Source organism: Pristiophorus japonicus, chromosome X (genome assembly GCF_044704955.1).
Source record: "Pristiophorus japonicus isolate sPriJap1 chromosome X, sPriJap1.hap1, whole genome shotgun sequence".
Classification (NCBI taxonomy): domain Eukaryota; kingdom Metazoa; phylum Chordata; class Chondrichthyes; family Pristiophoridae; genus Pristiophorus; species Pristiophorus japonicus.
Window position 1 is genome coordinate 20,696,223 of NC_092010.1, and position 17,314 is coordinate 20,713,536.

Here is a 17,314-nt window from a genome sequence, read left to right on the forward strand (position 1 = left end):
GGGGGAGGGGAGATCACTGTGGAGGGGGGGAGATCACTGTGTGGGGGGGAGATTGCTGTGGGGGGGGGAGATTGCTGTGGGGGGGTGGGGAGATTGTTGTGGGGGGTGGAGATTACTGTGGGGGGGGGGAGATTGCTGTGGGATGGGGATTGCTGTGGGCGGAGGGGAGATCACTGTGGAGGGGTGGGGAGATCACTGTGTGGGGGGGAGATTGCTGTGGGGGGAGGGGAGATCACTGTAGGGGGGGAGATCACTGTGTGGGGGGAGATTGCTGTGGGGGGGGGAGATTGCTGTGGGCGGGGGGGAGATCGCTGTGGGGGGAGATCGCTGTGGGGGGGGGTGGAGTTTGCTGTGGGGGAGGGAGAGAGACTGCGGAGTGAGAGAGACTGAGGTGTGAGAGAGACTGAGGGGTCAGAGAAACTGGGGGGTCAGAGAAACTGGGGGGGAGAGACTGTGGGGGGGGGGAGACTAGGGGGGGTGGAGAGACTGGGGACGAGAGACTGCGGGGAAGAGAGAGACTAGGGGGACAGAAACTAGGGGGGAGAGACTGGAGGGGGGAAGAGACTGGGGCGGGGTGTGAGAGACTGGTGGGGAGAGAGGGACTAGGGGGAGAGAAACTCGGGGGGGGAAGAGACTGGGGGGGTGAGAGAGACTGGGGGGGTGAGAGAGACTGGAGGGGAGGTGAGAGACTGGGCGGGGGCAGAGACTTGTCTGAGAGGGAGACTGGTGTAGGGGAGGATGAAAACCCCCTCATATTACCCAGAAGGAAAAGGGCTGTGGGATCTGTCTGTGCTGCGATGTGAATTGAAACCGATACAGTTTGATCGTGGCAGAGCAATGATTGGACGGGGGAGGACACCGGAGGGCCAATGGTGAGACAGAGTCAGCCCGAAGCATGGGGCTTTCAAGCCAATGGGAGAGCACTTGCTCGAAAACTGGGACTGACTCACAGCCATTATCGGACTATTGTCTTCCCCATGTTTACACTATGGAAGGAAATTATGCAGACCTTCAGAAAACTAGGGAACCCAAAACAAACCAAGGGCCTACACAATGGCTACAGGAGGCCAACGCAATCAACACCCACTCAAACCTTGAGTAGGTTAGAAAAGCTGAATTGGAGGAAAATTATGCAGACCTTAGAAACCAGGGAACCCAAAACAACCCAAGGACCTATACAATGGCTACAGGAGGCCAATGCAATCAACACCCACTCAAACCTTGAGTAGGTTAACATCAGTGGGAAAAAACCCCGCAATAATCTAAAACTGCTGCATTTTTCAAAATCACAAAGTCCACCAATGAGAAGAATCGACTTCAGCAGGAGAGGCGGACTGGATAATCTGGCTATGAAAAGGGGTTTCTGACGCAGTGTGTGTGGTTTTCCCTGCCCTCATCATCCAACAACCACAACCAGCAAGACTCTCGACACTGAAGGAAAACCAGTGTCCGAAGACACCGAAGATAGAAGAAACAAACCACTAGACTGCAGAAGGCACAGTAGTGAGTATAACCTCTGGTCCCCAGAACTCCCAACTCAGTTAGGCCAGGAAAGGTGGGAGGTTGGGCATTGTACTGCTAAACTGGTGTAAAGATTTTCGTTGTGTCCGTTTAGTGGGATTTAGGGGGATTGTTTTGTTGGTGTATTGCTGTTTGTTGAGATACACCTTGTCAAATAAATTGGAAGCTTAAAGTTCCTCTTGGAATCACCTTGTCTCAGTTCTATTGTATTACATCTCCTGATCGTGAGTCTGATGTCAGAACAGTGTAAGGGAAGCTAGGAGCGCCTCGAAAACGCTCAACTGTGTGTCACAGGCTAGGGAAGAAGGGGTTAGGAGTGTTTGACACTCACAGGTGCCTCACAGGCGAGGCATAAGCTGTGGGGACGCACGAGTCTCAAAACCCCCTTCATAAGCTGTGGACACAGTCTCTCCAGGGGTGCTCTTGCAGCACTCAGGGTACCTCACAGGCCAGGCATAAGCTGTGAGGGCAGAAGCCCAGAGAGAGACACCCAAGGCACAACAACACTCCCTGAGAACCCCTTACAGAACATGGCGACCGCGGCAGGGCATAAGCAAACAGGAGATGTTAATATAACAGATGAGGTGATAAGAGAGGAAACTAAAATGGAGAAGAGAATTTCCTTATACATTTTTGGCAAGGTGAACCTCACCAAACCTTGGGTGCAAGCCCTCACACGGGCAGAGCGCCCAGTGGATGCTGCTGCTCAGTGGATAGCAGGGAAGGACCACAACCACAGGGTGGAAAAGGCCATCTGGCTTATCTGCCTCACCCGCCAAGTCCGAAAGCTCGACCAGCGGGTGAAGGACTTGGAATAGAGTCTTCAGAAATCAGAGGAGCTCTCTGCTATCCGGGCTGTGGTTGGGGACAACCTGCTGGCCGAATTAGCTGGGGAGCAGCAAAGGAACTGGCAGTTGGAGGAGACCTTCCGAAATAGCCGGGACTATCTTCAGTGTCAGGTCACTGAGGCCAAGGGTAGTGAGGGGTCCCTCCGGGAACAGAACTCTCGGTACACCCAGAAAATTTGGGAACTGGAGAATAAATTAAAAGACGTACAGGCAGCCTATAAAGTGGCCAGTAGCAGTGAGTTTGCAGATCACGGTCCCTGCCAGGAGAGGATTAAAACTCTCACCCACGCTCTATCCCAGGCAAAGGGGATGGTCGCCCTGATAGGACCCGGAGGGTCCACAGGGGACAAAGGAGAGTATTGGGGGGTAGAGGAGAATCCAAAGGCAAGAGGCGCCCGACCACCTCCTGAGGCACCGGTGGTTTGTCCGGTGGGGTACCAGGAGGGGCGGGGCACGCAGGTAATAGCATACCCAGGGCTGGGGGCAGGACCAATGTGTCCCGCTCGGCAGCAGGGATGTGAGGCTCCAGCCGAGGGTCAGTTAAAGGCTGGATCAGGTGACCAGGCACTGTCTGCTGCACCGGGTATGGTGGGACAGCCAGAGGTAGAGGGACCAGCGCAGAAAGATCCTGAACCAGGGCGGATGTGCCCAGTCAGGCAGCGCAAGTACGGTCCTCCACAGGGAGGTGGCCAAGGTCGGGGAGCGCTGGAGAGCGACTTTATTATTCCCCATGGAGTTCAATCACTCAGGGCCATGGTGGCCCATTTGGCCAAACTCACTCGCAGTGGGGACCCATCTATCCACTTCATGGAGGTGATGCAGGCAGGGGAAATTAATGGATGCGACGAGGAAGAGACAGCCAAGCTGCTGCTCTTCTCTCTGGACAGCAAATTGTACCAGGCCCTACCGGCAGAATGCCGGAGGGGACAGCGTACATTTACTGAGGTCCAGAGGGCCGTCCTTGAGGCTATGGGCTTCGATGACGGCAGTCCTTTCGAACGGGTCGAAAGGACAAGGCAGCTCGCAGGGGAAACCCCGCAGGCGTTTGCGGACAGGCTGTGGGTGGTATACCACGCAGCCTGTGGGGAGCTCCTCGACCGGGCGAATCTTTCCGCGGTACAGACTAGCCGCTGGCTGAGGATGCTGGTGGCAAACTGCTTGCCCCGGCTCAAGGCCAGGGCAGAACTGTGGTTCGATTCCCGGGACCCCAACCTTACCGAGGAAGCAGTGGTCCAACGGAATGGAGGAGGGGAGGAGGAGAAAACCTCCAAAGGTCGGGTAAATGAAGTAAAACCCAACCCGATTCCCAAAAGGGAATGGCACCAGGAGGGTGGCCGCTCGTCTGATAAGGAGGGAGTGTGCTACGGGTGTGGGAAAGCTGGGCATTTTAAAAGGGATTGCAGGAGCCCAGTAAAGAGATATGGGGGGAGAAGTTCTTTAGGAGCCGCCCAGAGTGGGGGAAGTGGAGCGAGCTCCTCACCATCCCTTGACCAGATAGCAGCTGCAGTGAGGACAGCGCTGGAGGGGACTGGGAAGGTAGCCACGGCAACAGGCAGGGAAGCACCAGCAATCCTGCCAGTACAGAGGCAGTGACTAGCCCAGACCCAGCCTGCATATCTGTGCCCACTAGAATACAACCCCTGGGGACGACCCTGGGTCAAGATGGAGGTTGAGGGTGTATTGGGTACCTACCTTTTGGACACTGGTGCTTCCAGCACGATAGTCCATTCGGAGGACCCCGCAACCTCACCTCTATCAAACGGGGTGCCGTATCAACTAGTTGGGTTCACAGGTAATGAGAAGGCTGGGTTTTTCTCAGTCCCGCTCGCAGTTCGTTTAGGAGCACTCCAAACACAATGGAAGTGCGTCCTGATGAACTGGGAGCAGGTGGGAAAAGGGATTTTGGGGGCTGATTTCATCATCGCTCGCCAGATCCTAGTAGACTTGAGGAATCACTGTCTATGGGGTACAGTGGGCACGGGAGCAGAGGGAGAAGTCATGGTTATTGATAAGAAACAGGGAAAAGGGACTCTGTGTACAATGAAGCCAAAAGGGGGTTACGACCTGGAGGTTCTGGTCGGTAACACCCCGGCCGAGTACCGGGCCTATGTGCAAGCAAATCTTGCAGCATTTGCCACCCATAAACACGACTGTGGGAGAGTCACAGGAGTGGAGGTTAGCATAGATGGGGATCCCATGTCCCGCCCGCAAAAGCAGTATGGCTTTCCCCGAGAGGCAGAAGCAGACTTGGAGACAGCTTTAAGCTCGCTTGTCGAGCAGGGTGTTTTGAGACCCAAACCACCCATGTCAACTCCCCGCTTTGGCCGGTTAGGAAACCGGATAATTCTTGGAGGGCTACGGTGGATTATAGGGTGCTCAATAAAAACATCCCAGCTTGTGCCCCCACAGTAGCGGCGGTTGCGGATCTGATAGGGGAAATCCCTGCATCCGCAACCACATTCACAGTGTTGGACATATCCAACGGGTTCTGGTCTATCCCTGTATGGAGGGAAGACCAGTACAAGTTTGCCTTCACCTTCCGGGAACAGCAGTATACATGGAGCTGCCTCCCACAGGGCTTTCATAATAGTCCCAGCATCTTTCACCAATGCATGGCGAACTGCTTAAAAGGCTTCAGCCAGCCACACCAGCTGGTCCAGTATGTGGACGACCTGTTGTTGTTCACAGACAGCAGTGAGGAACACGGTCCACTGCTGGCCGAACTGCTGGTCTTACTGAAAGAAGGGGGTTTTAAAGTTAACCCCAAGAAAGCCCAGATAGCTCTCGGAGAGGTAAAATTCCTGGGCCTGACGATAAGGGCAGGAGAAAGGGCCATTGATGAGGCTAGAAGAAAGGCAGTGCAGGAACTCCCTGTCCCTAGGGATGTGTCGGGGGTAAGGTCTTTCCTGGGAATCACTGGCTACTGTAGGGACTTCATCGAGGACTATGCAGCCACTGCCGTCCCTCTGCTCAGACTCCTACATAAGGGGGTCGAGTGGGAATGGGACAAGGGCTGTGAGGCAGCATTTGTCCGTCTTAAGAGAGACCTGCAGGTAGCACCAGCCCTCGGGGCAATTGATGGGGGGGAGGAATTCTTCCTGGAGGTGGCAGCCAGTGGTGACAGCTTAAGTGCAGTGTTGCTCCAGGGGCGAAACGGTCAGCTGAGACCAGTGGTGTACTCCTCCAGGGTCCTCACGGAGGTAGAAAAGGGATACTCCAATTGTGAGAGGCACTTGCTTGCCACCCACTGGGCAGTAAAGAGAGCTCAGATCTTTACCGGAATATCCCCCATTACACTCCTCACCCATCATACTCCGACGCAAATGCTGTTGGACGGGAGGATTAAGGACGGGACAGTGAGCAGTGCTAGAATCACTCGCTGGACCCTCCTCCTCTTCCAAATGACTTTAAAGGTCAAGGGCCTCTGCGAGCCCAGGCTCGCAGCAAATTTAATCTATCCAGGGCAGCCGCATCGATGCTCTGTGGAGGGGGTATGGGACATTAACTTTGGATTTCGGGCAGGGATACACCCCACAGGCTGCGAGATCTATGTTGATGGCTCCACTTCAGTGTCCGCGGGTACAAGACTCACGGGCTGCGGAGTTTGGGATCCCAAGGCAGGAATTGCCTTGGCTCTTAAACTCCCATGCACCCTGAGCGCCCAGCAGGCGGAACTCTCGGCGGTGATGTATGTGGTCACACACCCCGAGGAATTCCCTACCCCATACACAATTTGCTCGGACAGCATGTTCACTTGCAATTCGTGTACAGAGTATCTGGCGATTTGGTCACGCCGGGGGTACACCTCTGCGGATGGGAAGCCCCTTGTGACCAAACCCCTGCTAGAAAAGATCGTGGCTGCAGTGGGAGAAACCGGGGATGTATATATCCATAAGGTCAAGGCCCACTCCAAAACTGAGCCACGGGGGGAAGGTAACCAGCAGGCAGACCTGCTGGCAAGGGAAGGTGCTCGTACAGGTCGCCCATGGGACCCATACGAGGCAGGCAGGATAGCAGCAGCAAGAAGCAAGCCAGGGACACAAGGGAGCGTAGGGGCGGCTGCGGCCCCGGACCTTAAAGTAGTCCAGATGCAGGATCCGATCCTGAAGGCTGCCTTGGCTGCTATCAAAAGGGGGGAAAAGGCGGAGGGCCCATACAGTGCTGTAGATATTGCTGTGCGGGAAGGCATGTTGTTTAAAGGGGACAAATGGGTAGTGCCGCCACAACACCGGAGGGAATTCCTTCAGCTGGCCCATGAGGGTCCAGGTGCGAGACACCCTGGGCCGGAATCTACCTGGCAACGGGTAGAAAAGGCAGGGTGGTGGCCAGGCCTCCGGGAAGACGTCTGCAACTTCTGTGCGGGCTGTTTGGTTTGCGCTGCAAACAACCCAGACCCTCAGAAAAGGAAGGCGTCTATGGGACACGTCAGGCGGGTAGAGGGACCATGGCAGTCGATCCAGATCGACTACATCGGACCCCTACCGGCCACCCAGGGAGGTTATAAATACTGCCTCGTCCTAGTGGATGTGTTTTCCAAGTGGATGGAAGCCTTCCCTTGCCGAACAGCTACCGCGGTGGGGACTGCAAAAATCCTGGTGAGGGAGGTGTTCTCTCGGTGGGGTCTACCTCAAATCGTGGAGTCCGACCGGGGAAGCCACTTCACCGGCCAGGTGATGCAGGCCACCCTAAAGGTCCTGGGGATAAGAGCCAAATGGCATGTCGCCTACAACCCTCAGTCCTCAGGCCCCGTAGAACGCCTGAACCGGACCCTAAAGGAAAGGCTGCGCAAGGAGACGGGAGACTCACCGAACAAGTGGGTGGAGGTCTTACCGTTGGTCCTCATGGGAATCCGGGCCAGTCAGTCAAAGAGCACAGGGTACTCACCCCATGAGCTGATGACTGGCCGGATCATGAGAACCCCAGTGCATGTGTTGGCGCCGGTTCTCACCGAAGGGCAGCTCCGAGAGGTGAACCGGGACCGGTTTGTCAGGAATCTGTTTGAACAGCTTCAACAGATTCACTGGCAGGCGGCCAACAACATGGGTAAACAGCACCGTGCCAATCGGCTGCTGCTGGAACCCCGCAGTCACCATGATTGGGAGGTGGGCGACCAGGTGATGGTGAGAAGCTTCGCCCGGGTCGGGGTATTTGAACCACTGTATATGGGACCATACAGCATCGTCGACAAGGCTAGCCCTATGGTCTATGCGGTTCAATTGCCTCGCCGGGTGAAGTGGTATCACATTAATCAGTGTAAATTGTTTGACCCCAAAAGAGGTAAAAAAACAGAGGGGACGAGCAAGGGAAGGGAATCAGGCACTGGGGGAGGAACAGGCCCCGGTGGATTTGGAGGCTCCGGAGGAGGCAGCGGGCCCCGAAGCTCGACAGCCAGGGCTGGTTCATTGCTCCTGTAAGGCTATCCCACCACTGGGTAGAGGTTCCCAGCCCACTAACAGAAGTAGGGAGAAAGGTTCTACCATTAGCAAGGTCCAAGGGGAAGCTGAACCTCCCATGGTGGATCAGCTGGGGCTAGCCCAAGAGGTGGAGGAGATGGCATTGCAGCCCATAACGTGGGACTCTGCACCGACAGTAAGGAGGAGTGACAGAGTGCCACAGCCCAGGGCACCGTGGTCCCCTGTTTACTTAGCCTCCCGCCCCAGACCGATAAGGCGAAAGACAACAGGGAGGGTGCTCTGTTGCGCTCGCAAGGGTCTCCCACCGATTATCCGGGGCTCGGGACGGCCTTGGAGGGCAGCACAAGACTCATTTAGGGGGACCATACGAGCCCCTCAGCGGAGGGCATCCTGGTCCCCAGGGTACGGTCAGCCGAGTGGTCGACGACGCCTGTACAGTGACAGGATATAGCCTGGCCACCCGGGGACGGGTGGTGGTGTGTATATTTTCCCTTCCTGTTTTGTTACTTTGTGTTGTGAGTATATGTGTTTAGGTAAGGCAGTGACGGTTGGGTAGAGCATTTTTGTGTTTGGAACATGTTAAGTGGGCCGAGCCTGGAGAGGTCTCTCAAGGCAAGGCCATGTTCTTCTTGCCTTTCAGATGTCAACACCTCCCTACTGGACGTTAGTGATGCTGGTATCGCTAAGGATCTGCACCGGGCACCGAGGGGACACCGAGGACTCCCTAGTTTTCGAATGCTCCGGGGGCAGAGCGCCAACAGTGACCACAGGAGAAGGGACTCCGGCGGCGGATGGCCGGGTCACCTACTCCCACGAGGGGAAATGGCCTGGGTGGTTGGGATCGAACTCCACCAAGTACTCCAACCATAAGGACTTTACCTACGGAGAGGCCTCCATCCCCTGCCCGGAGATCACTGTGGCCACTTCCAGAGTGAGAGTGGCAGACTTGTATAAACAGTGGGATAGGGCTGAACCGGGCAGGCAGAGGCGTGGCACTTTAAATGACATTTTTACGGGGTTTAACACCGGGGCGTCCACCATAAACAGTTTGGATAACATGCAGCTGGCCCTCCAGATAAATGGGTTAAAGAATCAGCTGCGCAAGTCCTGGGGGACGAGAATACCGTAGTGGGATCCGCGCTCCACGAAGAGGTGGCAATGACAGTTCACTTAAAGGAGATTATCTCTCAATTGGAGGCGCAGGCCAGGGCTGTAAACGCCTTGATTCGGGAGGATAGAAACGCCTCCGATCAAGCCGCCCAAAATGAGGTGTGCGTGCTCTATGGGGCCTGGTTGCTGGGAGAGGGACGGAGTAACCTCGAGGATCTGAGACAGGGACAGGTCCCCTCCTGGATCAGCAACCAGCACTTAGCAGCACTGCACCCTTATGAAAATGCTTTGAGTCCTTGCCAACTTCGTGTAGCGTCGGAAGCCTACCCGGTACCGGTGGACTGTGGAAAGTCAAATCATACCATCATGGGTGTGGTGGTCAGGATGCCCGTGATGGAGGCGTCCCCACGACCAGCACCCCTGTACCGAGTGGAGAATGTGGGAGTCATTCGTGGAGGGGTGCATGTTCGATTCCAAGAGGTCCCACCTTATGTCACAATGTGGGAGCACACTGTGACAGGTACAGACCTCTCGGGTTGTCGGAGCAGGGGAGCACAGGTAATCCTGTGCCCCCAGCACTTGAACGCTTTTGCAAGGCCACAATGCGGGTTCAGCACTGCTGGGGCAGAGCCTATCAATTGCACAATGGAGGTAATGGCCCCTAACCACATGCCTCCACAGGTAACATATGTCGGCAGTGGGACATATTGTGTCACCACAAGTGCCCAACGGTATGAACACGGACCGGGAAGGTGGTGTCCAATACCGTACAGCAGCTTTTGCTTTAAACCCAGGGCAGAGGTTCAAGTGGCACACACCAGAATCACACCCATCCCTGAACCTTCCACGATTCACCTCACGGTACAAAACAACCTCAGCCATCTACAACAATATGTCGCCCAGTTTGGCTATCCCATTGCCCCACTACCTGAGAAACTTACAGCCTTCCTCCAGGCAGTGGATTTGTCTCAAAAACATTTTTACACCATGGAGCAGAAAACTGAAATTCTAGCAGGGGAGATTGCCCAGATTAAACCCCCAGCATGGTGGGATTTTGGAATACGGGCAGACATACCTGCATGGATCCGGGTGGGATCGCATGCCTTAGTAATCGGCCAACTCCTGAATTGTAGTTTATCTGCTAGTTACAAGCTGTAAGCTCAGGAGAAAAAGAAAAAGAAAGCAGTTCCTCAGGCTGCTACACAGACAGGAGAGCCGTTGCTACACACTCAAGGTGTGGAAACAAAGCTTGACCGCGACACTTAGGCGGTTTTGTTATTCCCAGGGATGACTGCGTTTTCATACATGGCTCCTGGGGAGGTTGCAGGGAGAGGTTTCTTTGTTTTACGGTTAAGACTGAAATGAGACTCAATGTACAATTACTGCTGTAACCTTAAGTACATATATGTATGTTGCTGTCGTGTATTGTAACCTGTTGGATTCTGTGTTTTGTACCGCGTTAAAAGGAATTACGATATATATCGACGGGATCAGTTTAGAGTTAAACTGGGGAAAGTTGGGCAATTTGGGAGACCTAGGGTTTTCTCACCACCCTGAACTTTGACACACTCGAGTGGTGTCTGACTGTGTCAGATGAGGGATTATGTAGGGGAGGAGGAAAACCCCCTCATTTTACCCAGAAGGAAAAGGGCTGTGGGATCAGTCTGTGCTGTGAATTGAAACCGATACAGTTTGACCTTGGCAGAGCAGTGATTGGACGGGGGAGGACACCGGAGGGCCAATGGTGGGACAGAGTCAGCCCGAAGTATGGGGCTTTCAAGCCAATGGGAGAGCACTTGCTCGAAAACTGGGACTGACTCACAGCCATTATCGGACTACTGTCTTCCCCATGTTTACACTATGGAAGGAAATTATGCAGATCTTCAGAAAACTAGGGAACCCAAAACAAACCAAGGGCCTACACAATGGCTACAGGAGGCCAACCCAATCAACCCCTACTCAAACCTTGAGCAGGTTAGAAAAGCTGAATTGGAGGAAAATTATGCAGACCTTAGAAACCAGGGAACCCAAAACAACCCAAGGGCCTATACAATGGCGACAGGAGGCCAACGCAATCAACACCCACTCAAACCTTGAGTAGGTTAGAAAAGCTGAATTGGAGGAAAATTATGCAGACCTTAGAAACCAGGGAACCCAAAACAACCCAAGGGCCTATACAATGGCTACAGGAGGCCAATGCAATCAACACCCACTCAAACCTTGAGTAGGTTAACATCAGTGGGAAAAAACCCGCAATAATCTAAAACTGCTGCATTTTTCAAAATCACAAAGTCCACCAATGAGAAGAATCGACTTCAGCAGGAGAGGCGGACTGGATAATCTGGCTATAAAAAGGGGTTTCTGACGCATTGTGTGTGGTTCCCTGTCCTCGTGATCCAACAACCAGCAAGACTCTCGACACTGAAGGAAAACCAGTGTCCGAAGACACCGAAGATAGAAGAAACAAACCACTAGACTGCAGAAGGCACAGTAGTGAGTATAACCTCTGGTCCCCAGAACTCCCAACTCAGTTAGGCCAGGAAAGGTGGGAGGTTGGGCATTGTACTGCTAAACTTGTGTAAAGATTTTCGTTGTGTCCGTTTAGTGGGATTTAGGGGGATTGTTCTGTTGGTGTATTGCTGTTTGTTGAGATACACCTTGTCAAGTAAATTGGAAGCCTAAAGTTCCTCTTGGAATCACCTTATCTCAGTTCTATTGTATTACATCTCCTGATCGTGAGTCTTATGTCAGAACAGTGTAAGGGAAGCTAGGAGCGCCTCGAAAACGCTCAACTGTGTGTCACAGGCTAGGGAAGAAGGGGTTAGGAGTGTTTGACACTCACAGGTGCCTCACAGGCTAGGCATAAGCTGTGGGGACGCACGAGTCTCAAAACCCCCTTCATAAGCTGTGGACACAGTCTCTCCAGGGGTGCTCTTGCAGCACTCAGGGTACCTCACAGGCCAGGCATAAGCTGTGAGGGCAGAAGCCCAGAGAGAGACACCCAAGGCACAACACTCCCTGAGAAAATCCCTTACACTGGGGAGACTGGTAGAGAATTCCACAGGTTCACCACTCTCTGGGTGAAAAGGTTTCTCCTCATCTCGGTCCTAAATGGCTTACCCCTTATCCTTAGACTGTGTCTCCTGGTTCTGGACTTCCCAACATCGGGAACCTTCTTCCTGCATCTAACCTGTCTAGTCCCGTCATAATTTTATATGTTTCTATGACATCCCTTCTCATTCTTTTATATTCCAATGAATATAAGCCTAGTCGATCCAGTCTTTCTTGATATGTCAGTTCTGCCATCCTGGTAATTAGTCCGGTGAACCTTCGCTGCACTCCCCCAATAGCAAGCATGTCCTTCCTCAGATTAGGGGACCAAAACTGCACACTAAATTCGAGGTGTGGTCTCACCAAAGCCCTGTACAACTGCAGTAAGACCTCCCTGCTCCTATACTCAAATCCTTTCGCTATGAAGGCCAGCATGCCATTGCTTTCTTTCCTGCCTGCTTTATCTGCATGCCTACCTTCAGTGACTGATACCATGACACCCAGGTCTCGTTGAACCTCCCCGTTTTACTAATCTGTCACCATTCAAAAAATAATCTGCCTTCCTGTTTTTGCCACCAAAGTGGATAACCTCACATTTATCTACATTATACTGCATCTGCCATGCATTTGCCCATTCACCTAACCTGTCCAAGTCAGCCTGCAGCCTCTTAGCATCCTCCTCACAGCTCACACCGCCACCCAGCTTAGTGTCATCTGCAAACTTGGAGAAAATACATTCAATTCCTTTGTCTAAATCATTAATGTATATTGTAAATAGCTGGGGTCCCAGCACTGAACCTTGCGGTACCCCACTAGTCACTGCCTGCCATTCTGAAAAGGACCCGTTTATCCTGACTATCTGCGTCCTGTCTGCCAACCAGTTCTCTATCCACATCAATACATTACCCCCAATACCATGTGCCTTAATTTTGCACACTAATCTTTTGTGTGGGCCCTTGTCAAAAGCCTTTTGAAAGTCCAAATATACCACATCCAATTGTTCTCCCTTATCCACTGTACTAGTTGCACCCTCAAAAAATTCTAGAAGAGTTGTCAAGCATGATTTCCCTTTCATAAATCCATGCTGACTTGGACCGATCCTGTCACTGCTTTCCAAATGCGCTGCTATTACATCTTTAATAATTGATTCCAGCATTTTCCCCACCACCGATGTCAGGCGGACCGGTCTATAATTCTCTGTTTTCGCTCTCCCTCCTTTTTTTTAAAGTGGGGTTACATTAGCTACCCTCCAATCCATAGGAACTGATCCAGAGTTCATGGAATTTTGGAAAATGACCACCAATGCATCCACTATTTCTAGGGCTACTTCCTTAAGTACTCTGGGATGCAGACCATCAGGCCCCGGGGATTTATCGGCCTTCAGTCCTCTCAGTTTCCCTAACACCATTTCCTGACTAATAAGGATTTCCCTCTGTTCCTCCTTCTCGCTAGACTCTCGGTCCCCTAGTATTTCCGGAAGGTTATTTGTGTCTTCCTTAGTGAAGCCAGAACCAAAGTATTTGTTCAATTGTTCTGCCATTTCTTTGTTCCCCATTATGAATTCCCCTGATTCTGACTGCAAGGGACCTACATTAGTCTTCACTAATCTTTTTCTCTTCACATATCTATAGAAGCTTTTGCAGTCAGTTTTTATGTTCCCTGCAAGCTTACTCTCATACTCTATTTCCCTCCACCTAATTAAACCCTTAGTCCTCCTCTGCTGAATTCTAAATTTCTCCCAGTCCTCAGGTTTGCTGCTTTTTCTGGCCAATTTATATGCCTCTTCCTTGGATTTAATACTATCCCTAATTTCCCTTGTTAGCCACGGTTGAACCACCTTTTCTGTTTTATTTTTACGCCAGACAGGGATGTACAATAGTTGTAATTCATCCATGTGATCTTTAAATGTTTGCCATTGCCTATCCACCGTCAATCCTTTAAGTATCATTCGCCAGTCTATCCTAGCCAAATCACGTCACATACCATCAAAGTTTCCTTTCTTTAAGTTCAGGACCCTAGTCTCTGAATTAACTGTATCACTCTCCATCTTAATGAAGAATTCTACCATATTATGGTCACTCTTCCTGAAGGGGCCTCGCACGACCAGATTGCTAATTAATCCTCTCTCGTTACACAAGAACCAGTCTAGGATGGCCTGCTCGCTAGTTGGTTCCTCGACATATTGGTCTGGAAAACCATCCCTTAAACACTCCAGAAAATCCTCCTCCACCGTATTGCTACCAGTTTGGTTAGCCCAATCTATAGGCAGATTAAAGTCACCCATGATAACTGCTGTACCCTTATTGTGCGTCCCTAATTTCCTGTTTGATGCCATCCCCAACCTCCCTACTACTGTTTGGTGGTCTGTACACAACTCCCACTAACGTTTTCTGCCCTTTGGTGTTTCGCAGCTCTACCCATATAGATTCCACATCATCCACGCTAATGTCCTTCCTTACTATTGCGTTAATCTCCTCGTTAACCATTAACGCTACCCCACCTCCTTTTCCTTTGTCTATCCTTCCTGGATATTGAATACCCTTGGATGTTGAGTTCCCAGCCTTGGTTACCCTGGAGCCGTGTCTCCATAATCCCAATTACATCATATCCGTTAAACGTAAAAACATAGAAAATAGGTGCAGAAGTAGGCCATTCGGCCCTTCGAGCCTGCACCACCATTCAATAAGATCATGGTTGATCATTCACCTCAGTACCCCTTTCCTGCTTTCTCTCCATACACCTTGATCCTTTTAGCCGTAAGGGCCATATCTAACTCCCTCTTGAATATATCCAATGAACTGGCATCAACAACTCTCTGTCGTAGGGAATTCCACAGGTTAACAACTCTCTGAGTGAAGAAGTTTCTCCTCATCTCAGTCCTAAATGGCTTACCCTTTATCCTTAGACTATGTCCCCTGGTTATGGACTTCCTCAACATTGGGAACATTCTTCCTGCATCAAATCTGTCCAGTCCCGTCAGAATTTTATATGTTTCTTTGAGATCCCCTCTCATCCTTCTAAGCTCCAGTGAATACAGGGCAAGTCGATCCAGTCTCTCCTCATATGTCAGTCCAGCCATCCCGGGAATCAGTCTGGTGAACCTTCGCTGTCCTCCCTCAATAGCAAGAACGTCCTTCCTCAGATTAGGAGACCAAAACTGAACACAATATTCCAGGTGAGGCCTCACCGTGGCCCTGTACAACTGCAGTAAGAGCTGCCTGCTCCTATACTCAAATCCCCTAGCTATGAAGGCCAACATACCATTTGCCTTCTTCGCCGCCTGCTGTACCTACATGCCAACTTTCAATGATTGATGAACCATGACACCCAGGTCTCGTTGCACCTCCCCTTTTCCTAATCTGCTGCCATTCAGGTAATATTCTGCCTTCGTGTTTTTGCCATCAAAGTGGATAACCTCACATTTATCCACATTATACTGCATCTGCCATGTGTTTGCCCACTCACCTAACCTATCCAAGTCACCCTGCAGTCTCTTAGCATCCTCCTCACAGCTCACACCGCCACCCAGTTTAGTGTCATCTGCAAACTTGGAGATATTACACTCAATTCCTTCATCTAAATCATTAATGTATATTGTAAATAGCTGGGGTCCCAGCACTGAGCCCTGCGGTACCCCACTAGTCACTGCCTGCCATTCTGAAAAGGACCCGTTTATCCCGACTCCATGTGCTTCAATTTTGCACACCAATCTCTTGTGTGGAACCTTGTCAAAAGCCTTTTGAAAGTCCAAATACACCACATCCACTGGTTCTCCCTTGTTCACTCTGCTAGTTACATCTTCAAAAAATTCTGGAAGATTTTTCAAGCATGATTTCCCTGCATGATAACAGCTACCTGCGCAGTTAATTTGCCCACCTTATTATGACTGCTCCTCGCATTGAGACTCAGAGCATTCAGGCTTGTTTTTTTAACACTCTTTGTCCTTTTAGAATTATGTTGTAATGTGGCCCTTTTTGGTTTTTGCCCTTGATTTCTCTGCCCTCCACTCTTGCTTTTCTCCTTCCTACCTTTTGCTTCTGCCCCCTTTTTACTTCCCTCTGTCTCCCTGCATTGGTTCCCATCTCCCTGCCATATTAGTTTAACCCCTCCCCAACAGCACTAGCAAACACTCCGCCTAGGACATTGGTTCCGGCCCTGCCCAGGTGCAGACCGTCCGGTTTGTACTGGTCCCACCTCCCCCAGAACCGGTTCCAATGTCCCAGGAATTTGAATCCCTCCTCCTTGCACCATTCCTCAAGCCACGTATTCATCTGAGCTATCCTGCTATTTGTACTCTGACTAGCACGTGGCACCGGTAGCAATCCTGAGCGACTAATACTGTAACATTTTTATTATAGTTCATTAATAAAGGAGTAAATAAGGCTTTATTTGACCATTTATATTATTGCCTAACACTAAAAAATACTACAATCCATTTAAAAATACATCAAACTGTGGAGAACGATAAAGATCTGTGTAATATCAAACAAACCTGTCAGCTCTGTGTCCACACCGCCCACTTAAAGCACCTTCTGCAGGACAGTGTGCAGCTCTGCAGTATGTCGGCGGTATGTCATGAAACTTGCACTTTTGGGCGATATGTGGGCGGTGTGCATCGGCAGGCGGTGTGCATACCTCCCTGCGGTATGTCACTCTTGAAATCTCTGCCGGGCGGTATGTCGCCGATATGTACCTGTTTTTTGACGAAACGTGTGATTTTGGGCGGTAAGCAGGCAGTAGTGGGCGGTAGTGGGCGGTGAGCGGGCGGTGAGCGGGCGGTGAGCGGGTGGTGAGCGGGAGGTGAGCGGGAGGTGAGCGGGAGGTGAGAGGGTGGTGAGCGGGAGGTGAGCGGGAGGTGAGAGGGTGGTGAGCGGGAGGTGAGCGGGAGGTGAGCGGGAGGTGAGCGGGAGGTGAGAGGGTGGTGAGCGGGAGGTGAGAGGGTGGTGAGCGGGAGGTGAGCGGGCGGTGAGAGGGCGGTGAGAGGGTGGTGAGCGGGAGGTGAGCGGGAGGTGAGCGGGCGGTGAGCGGGCGGTGAGAGGGAGGTGAGCGGGCGGTGAGCGGGCGGTGAGCGGGCGGTGAGCGGGCGGTGAACGGGAGGTGAGCGGGCGGTGAGCGGGCGGTGAGCGGGCGGTGAGCGGGAGGTGAGCGGGCGGTGAGCGGGAGGTGAGCGGGTGGTGAGCGGGAGGTGAGCGGGAGGTGAGCGGGCGGTGAGCGGGCGGTGAGAGGGTGGTGAGCGGGAGGTGAGCGGGAGGTGAGCGGGCGGTGAGCGGGAGGTGAGCGGGAGGTGAGAGGGTGGTGAGCGGGAGGTGAGCGGGAGGTGAGCGGGCGGTGAGCGGGCGGTGAGAGGGTGGTGAGCGGGAGGTGAGCGGG

General features: G+C 52.3%; 1 protein-coding gene across 1 annotated transcript in view; it reads right to left on the reverse strand.

The window, feature by feature from the left end:
• slc26a10 (solute carrier family 26 member 10) overlaps positions 1-17,314 on the reverse strand; it is a 129,324-nt gene that overhangs the window by 84,885 nt on the left and 27,125 nt on the right. The window lies entirely within an intron of this gene.